This window comes from Balaenoptera musculus, chromosome 9 (genome assembly GCF_009873245.2).
Source record: "Balaenoptera musculus isolate JJ_BM4_2016_0621 chromosome 9, mBalMus1.pri.v3, whole genome shotgun sequence".
In the NCBI taxonomy this organism is placed as follows: Eukaryota; Metazoa; Chordata; class Mammalia; order Artiodactyla; family Balaenopteridae; genus Balaenoptera; species Balaenoptera musculus.
In genome coordinates, this window is record NC_045793.1 from 11946691 (window position 1) to 11954870 (window position 8180).

The window sequence follows — 8180 nt, forward strand, 5'->3', positions numbered from 1 at the left end:
AGGATCCCACATGCCGCGGAGCGGCTGGGCCCGTGAGCCACAACTACTGAGCCTGCGCGACTGGAGCCTGTGCTCCGCAACAAGAGAGGCCGCGATAGTGAGAGGCCCGCGCACCGCGATGAAGAGTGGCCCCCGCTTGCCACAACTGGAGAAAGCCCTCGCACAGAAACGAAGACCCAACACAGCCAAAAATAAATAAATAAATAAATAAAAAATTTAAAAAAAAATCAGAATGAAGCATCTCCTAGCTAAATATTACAGATTTCTGGTTTGTTTTACCCACAAGCAAATATACAAAATATAAATTGAGAACAATTCAAACTTAATCAGTCTGTTGAGAAAATGTCAAAAGATTGAGGAGGAGAAAATGAAGTATCTTTGAAAACTCCTAGCAAAACTTTTTTTAAATTGAGGTAAAATTCACATCACATAACAATTCACGATTTTAAACATTTACAATGCGCAATTCAGTGGCACTTAGTATATTCACAATGTTGCGGAACCTCATGCCTATCTAGTTCCATAACATTTTCATCACCCCCGAAGCGCACCTCATATCCTTTAAGCACTCACTCCCCATTCATCCCCCCTCCCAGGCCCTTACAGCCACTAGTCTGCATTCTGTCTTTATGGATTTGCCTGTTCTGTATACTTCATATAAATGGAATCGTACGATATGTGATCTTTTGCGTCTGGCTTCTTTCATTTAGCATAATGTTTTTGAGGTCTATCCATATTGTTGCATGTAGCAGGGCTTCATTCCTTTTTATGGCTGAATAATGTTCCCTTGTAGGGAAATAACCACATTTTGTTGATCCATTCATCAGGTGATGGATATCTGGGATGTTTCCAACTTTGGGCTATTGTGAATAGTACTGCTATAAACTTTCATGTACAAGTTTTTGTTTGAAAAACTGTCTTTAATTCTTTTGGGTACATACCCTGGAGTGGAACTGCTGGGTCATACGGTAACTCTATGTTTAACTTTTTAAGGAAATGTCAAATTGTTCTCCACCATAGCTGAACTGTTCTACATTCTCACTAGCAATGAATGAGGGTTCCAATTTCTCTACTTCCTCGACAACACTTAAGTTCTGATTCTTTGATTGTAGCCATCCCAGTGGGTATGAATTGATATGTTATTGTGTTTTTAATTTGCACGTCCCTAATGACTAATGATGTTGAGCATCTTTTCATGTGTGTGTTGGCCATTTGTATATCTTCTTTGGAGAAATGTCCAGCAAAACTTTTGTTTTTAATTTTATTGAAGACCTCCCCTTCCCTTCCCTCCCTTTCACTCACTCCGTCAGCCCCTTCCTGCCTCCCTCTCCCCCTAGGACCATGACCACCAGCCTCCATCCTCCTCTTAATCCCCTCCCTGGTCCTTTCCCCTACTGCTCCCACTCCCATCTGAGGCACTCAGCTCCATCCCCTGAGAAACATATTTTAACTCTCATTTTTAGACTTCTCATTTTTAGACTATTAATTTCTCCCCTCAGATCAACAGATTACCTTTTCCTTTCTCTATTCCTTCTCAAAGTTCTCTCCCCCAAACCAAAGCCTCCACACTTAGGCATTTGCCCGCCCTTTACCCAGTGTCTGTGATTTCTACAGCAAAGAAACCTCAGGAGTTCTTCCTCCTTAGTGAGAGAGAACAAACCGACAGGGCTTATACCTTGATGTATTTTCCTTTACCCTCATCACATGTCTATGGAACATCCAGCTTTGAGGAGTGTGGTATCCTAGTACACCTTCTAACATAACCTGGCTACAGAAATGCTCATCAAGTAGTTGAATGAACAAACTTTGTGTATGAGGTTTGATAAAACCAGTTAAAAGTTGGAAGGGGTCAACTGATGTTGGTTCTATACTTGTTGAGCTATAATCCTTCATTAAATTATGACATAGTTGGGACAATAATCTATTGACACCTTCTAATCCTAATAATTAAAATATATCTTTTATATATAAAATAAAATTTAGATTGTATTGTCTGCAGCAGTAGTGCATACATCTAGTTTATCCAAAGAAGACATCAGCTCATTAGGTTGTAGGTTAGAAAAGAGGGGGGAAATGTCCAAAATATTTTCCTACTTATCCCATTGTTTGAGTTTTAGAATTTAGAAATTTTTCTTGGCCCTTGCCTCTTTAAAGAGAGACTCAATGTATTTAAAGGGTACTTACTAATCAGGAGGAAACAACTGTTTGGTCCCTCAAAAGACCCTTCCGATTAGAGTCATTCTTGAGCCGGTATCACAGAGCGGACTCTGAAAACATCAGTGATAAGCTTCTACACTGAGCTCCTAGATAAGAGGATGAATTTTAAAGAAACCACTCCTCGATATGATGTTCACTCATTCATTCAGTCCACCGGCTCTATATGCCAGTCTCTGTTAGAACTAGAAAGGGCACAATAAAAAGAAAAAATACCCTCTCTACCCTTCAAGCAATTTGCTTGTTAGAAGTCAGAAAAGGGGAGTGAAAGAGCTGGGCTTAGTGGAGGGGGTTTTCCAGTTCCACCTCCTGGCTTCAGAATAAGTTAAGAGTCAAGGTATGTGGGCTCTAACCCCCCATTACACTATGGGGTGGATGTTTCCCTTTTCCAGATAAAATGGAAAGAGGTCAGCTGGTACTTGACGAACTGGACCACCCGTCCACTGATCTGTCCAAACTACTCTTCAGCCTGTTTTCCTGCGTGACATCGTGGCAGTTCAAAGTTTCCACCTGGCTCCCCAGGAGCGGCATCCAAACACCACACCTTTTCTGACACTCCCCCCCCCCCATAAATCAAACCTGTGCTACATTTCATTCTGTGGGGATGCTGCTCCCTACTAGCCGCTGTGATACACTCTTCATGCTCCAAGTGGTAACATAATGTGATGTAGCAAGAAGAACATGGGGATTGTGGTCCTCAGATTTCAGATTCAGTTCCAGCTTTGCTTCCAACTGTCAGAATGATCTTGAGCAAACCGCTTCTGCTTTCTGAGTCTCAGTTTCCTCATTTGTAAAACGATGAGGTTGAAATGGTGATCCTAGAATTTCCTTCCAGCCTACATTCTTCTCTGTGACTCTCACTTTGCATTTTAGTCTCTTCAATGGTGAGAATTTCAGTTACTGTTCTTGGCACTCATAAGCCACATTCGGGGACTATAGCTTGGTTACCTATTGCACTGACACAAGAAATAGGCTCTGTGGAAAGCCAGGGGCTCCCATCCCAGGTGCAGGGTTCAGAAACTCAGCTGGGTATTGTGCCAAAGCCAGTTTCTATTTTGGGCATTTTCTACAGTGACACCTTCCGGCCACAAAAGGACTGAAAGAAGAAAGTCAGTAAGTTCCAACTAGCTAGGAAAGACAGAGGATAGCATCCAGCTGCTCTGCCCTCTTCACCCCCATCCAACCACAGCCCTATCTTCAAACCCTGTTAGAAAGACTTGGGTTGAATTGTTTTCATTTCCATTTCATTGGATTCTGTGACCCATCTCTCATATCTTTAATACAAACCCTTTTTATTTAGATAATGCTCTGAAGTTATGAAGGGCTTTCTCACACATTGTCTCATTTGATACTAACTAGTTCTTCCCTGGATCTAAGATATTCTAAAACATTTGTTTTGGACCAGACCTCAGAAGGCTAAAGCTAAGGGGAGACCCAGCACACAAACGGCAAGAAATCCAGGATCACTTTTTCGCTATTCAGTGGGATTTGGCCTCAACTTCTTCAAACACAGAATGAGAAGTTTAGGTCAAAGATTTTTCCTCCTCAAAAACTCTACTGGTTTTATCTCTAAACATATTCCTCTCTCAAAAATTCTACGTCTTAAGTTTTCAAAAATAAGGTTAAAAGTTCCCTCTAAAGCAGTGATTCTTTTACATTTTAGTTACCAGGAAATATTAAAAGTTACTAACATACTAATGTCTGGGTTTCACCCTCCTGAGGTTCTGATTTAATTACTCTGGAGTGTGGTCTGGGCTTCTGGAGTTTCCAAAGTACTCTAGGTGATTCTAATGTGTAGCCAATGTGGAAAGCACTGCTCTGGTTTCCACCTTGGGTCCTGTGGGATTTTCACAGGCAAACCCTTTAACCTGGAGTTTTTTCCTTCCCTCTCAAACTTTCCCTAATGGACATCCAAAAGGGCTTTCCCAGCAGTCAGACTCTTCTATGTGTCTCTGTGGTCTCTACTTATTCTCATACTAGCCAATAGCACTACCTTCTCCCGACATGTTGTAAAGACACACAAGGTGAACATTGAAATGGGACTAGAGGGTCTTGTTATTAATAGAGAAATAAAGACTATAAAATTGCTTATTACTACACCTTTTTACTAAGAAAAAAAAAAAAAGACATCTTTTTCCTTTGATAGAGGCTAAAGACAAGCAAAGTAAATAGGGTGGTGTTCCAAGGGCAAACATGTCTTTGCTATGACAGAAGGATTTACACATAACAAAGCTCCAAGGGTTTTAGAGGCACTCCCTTACTGACTTCATCAGTGGGCACCATCAGTTTCCAAACGTTGTCATTGCAAGTAGGTGATGTGTGCATTCATCTTATATTAATCACTTAGTTTAGCATTCAAATAAATGCCAGCATTTCACCAAGGAAATAGCAAAATCACAAGAAGCTGGGACATAATTATAGTTGGTATAATGTTCTACAATGATGCCTTGATCTTATCATCCTAGGATTAAGCCTGATTAATCAGTACACTGAGAACCAAATGAGGGATTTTTTCTCTGTCACTGACCCAGCCTGGATAATGGGAGAAGCAGGAAAACCACCCGCTCCAGCATGAGTAACAAGGACAAGGGGGAGTTTCAGAATACAAGTCCTACCTCTTGGGATCAGATAATAATCCTCAAGACTACTACTTTAAACTCCTTCTATTCATTTACCCAACAAATTTTTTTTATTGTGAAACATTTGTTAGAAATCTTTGTATGAAAAGAAAAATCAGAAAAGGTCCCTGACTTCAAGAAGCTCAGAGTCTAATGGAGGAAAAATACAAGTACTTGCAGTCCTACTTAAAGTCCTTTGTCCAAACCCAGACTGTGGATTCTGATTCTGATTCTGGCCTCCCTAACCCAGCACCTCCTCCTGCAGCCTGGCCCACCTGCTCCATGGGAGGGATACCCTGACCTGGGTGAGTGAGTGTGTCCTAACGGGCCTCCCCAGGGACAGGCAGAATCAGGCTGAACTCCGTCCTGTTTGGGGCCGCCTATCTGCTGACCCCGCTGGGCAAAGGGCTCATCATCCTCCTGATCAGGCTGGACGCCCGCCTCCACCCGCCCATGTTCTTCTTCCTCGGCAACCTCTCCATAGTGGACATCTGCTACACCTCCAGTGGGGTCACCCAGATGCTGGTGCACCTCCTCCTGGAGAAGAAGACCATTTACTCAATGTGGGGCCCAGCTCTTCTTCTCCCTGGCTCTGGAGGGGACTGAGTTCCCGCTGCTGATAGCAATGGCCTATGACCATTATATGGTGGGTGATCCCCTGCACTACATGGCAGCAGTCAGCCCGAGGCTGATAGTGGTCTCTTGGCTTGTGGGCATGGCTAATTTTGTAGTGGAGATGGCAATCAACATGCACCTGCCCAGCTGTGGGCACCATGTGCTGAATCATGTTGCCTGTGTGGATGTCACACACACTAGGGTGTCCTGGTGGACTCTAGTGTAGTTGTGTTGCTGGTGCCTTGAGCTGAATGCTGGGTAGGAATTCAGTTGTAGAAACAGAGAAATACAGAAGAACTCAGAAACAGAAATAGCAGGGCTTCCCCTGAGAACAGAGAAGCTTGTACTAAGGGATAAAGTGTTTGTGCACAGAACTGTATACACACAAGTACATGTGTGTGTGAAAGATGTACTCTTTGTTTTTGAAGGTATCGACAAATAATGACTTAAGCTCTGGAATCTTCTTTGTAACTCTGCTTTTTTCCACCGAAATTCAAAAGCAGTTTACACCAATCAGAAATGTTAAATATTTGTTGACTGAGTGAACATCAGAATAATTCCCACAACCACTTTCATCATTGTCCTAAATGTCAACTTCACCATCTAGTCAGTCAGTCAGATAGCACATTTAATGAATCTCTCTTCTGTGCTCACCTTGACTCCCTTCATCACCACAGCTATCATCATAACTCCCTCCTAGTGTTGACAGCATCATGGTGCCCTGGACAAAATGCAGGACTTGGAAAGAAATATCAATCAGTAAACACATTTGTATCAAGCTCCACTGTGTTCAATATACCATGCCAGGTGCCGCAAGAGACACACCGAGTCTAATATGAGGTCCTTCCCCATAACCCGGGGATTACTTGGAAAGATAAGAGATAAATACCAAAAAAGAAATTGCAACATAATCCAGCAATGGAAAAGTACAATTAGGCAACATTTGGTTAATTGCCAAATATGAGATAGAAATTAAAAGCCCATGGGATTCACAAAATTCCCCCATGAAGGGGAAAAAACTGGGTGGTTTGCAAAGGAATTGAAGGGGAAGGAAAAATTAAAATGGCCATAGAAAATGGTAGAACTTGGATAGATGAGGGAGTAGAGAGAGAGAGGTTTATTCTTGGCTCATGGGGGAATGACGTAAGCCAGGTGAGGAGATAAAAAACACCAAGGTCTGTCTGGGAAAGAGTGGGCAAACCAGTTTGGTTACAGCAAAGATTTCATTTTGAGGAGTCCTGCGGAGGAGGTAAGGCTGGAAAGTGGGGATGGTGTGCATAGTAGGGCTTTGAAAACAAGGCCATGGAATTTGCATTAGAAGCAATAGCAAGATAGCACAGTTTTTGATGTGGGAAATAGCACATCTAATATATGATGTTCTAGAAGTTATCCTCTTCTTCTCCACCAGGACTGTTAGACTAATTGAGACAAAAATAAATAGGACAAACTTTTTTCTTCTTTTAGTCCAAAAAACTCTCTATTTCATGCTTCACTAGTGGGAGTAAGTGAATCAACTATTTATAATTCAACTTCCTCTAATCAGGGCAAACTTCATAGACCAGGCAGAGTTTAAGGTAAGGTTGAAAGACCAAGAATTGGGAAGCTAGTGGATATAGACCAGAAGTTATTTAGAATACAGGGAAATGTTAGAAGTAAAAATGAATGATCAGATCTTGAAATTGAGAATTGAACAGAGGGTATAACTATAGATAAAGCACATTCTATTTTCCTTTTTTTTTAATTGAGAAGATAACCATGCCATCTGAGTAACATCTGAAGACCAAACAAAAATAAGCAGAAGGAAGGGAGACGCAAGAGGGAAGAGATATGGGAACATATGTATATGTATAACTGATTCACTTTGTTATAAAGCAGAAACTAACACGCCATTGTAAAGCAATTATACTCCAATAAAGATGTTTAAAAAAAAAAAATAAGCAGAGCTTACTTGGTGTTTTCTTTAAGTGTTAGCTCTGATAATGACCCTGTTTTTCTGTCTTATGTCATATCTCAAGCAGCAACGCCCTGGTTAGATAGGTCCCACCCCTGTCGGGAGGGATTTGGAGTTTGCTTTTCTAATACAGGTTCACAAAATGAGTCTGAGTCTCACCAAGGCACTAGCCTGGGAAAGCCTTCAAATTTATTTTTTTAATGGAGAATAAATCAGTGCACGAAGCACAGGAGACAAAACTCAGGGTCCAAGATGGGAACTAGATTAGGAGAGCATTTTACAATCACTTAGAGACAAGGGAGGGAGCAAATAGGTGTGACGCAACATGGATCTGAGCACACCTGGGAATTCCTATGACAGAGGTTCCCTGACTGCAGAACGTCCCTGCTCTTCAGGCACAAATCCAATCTCTTCCATCCAGAACAAAATCTCCCCTACAGCATTCTCTACTTCACACAATCAAGACCAGGAACACCACTGGAGAGCAGGGGTTATTAGCCTGGAGCTCACTGACAGGTTTGGGTCTATGACCCCTCTGGAATTGTGTGCTAAAGTGGTATCTCAGCCAATTTTTATCACTTCCTGAGGAAGTCCTTCTGCTAGTGGCCCTCCCCCACCCCAGCTCTCTGCCTTGTCCTCCTGTTACACAAACTCACAGGCCTCCATGCTTTCCCGTCCTCACACCTGTCCCAGTTTGTAACAACATGCTCACTTGTATGACTAGACACTTTATTCCTGACTCCCCACAAGGCTGTAAATTCCACGGCGGTAGAAGCTTTTTC

The 8180-nt window shown here is 42.1% G+C and overlaps 1 pseudogene; it reads left to right on the plus strand.

Moving 5' to 3' along the window:
- Positions 1-4218: 4218 nt before the first annotated feature.
- LOC118901182 lies at positions 4219-5693 on the plus strand (annotated as a pseudogene).
- Positions 5694-8180: the final 2487 nt, after the last annotated feature.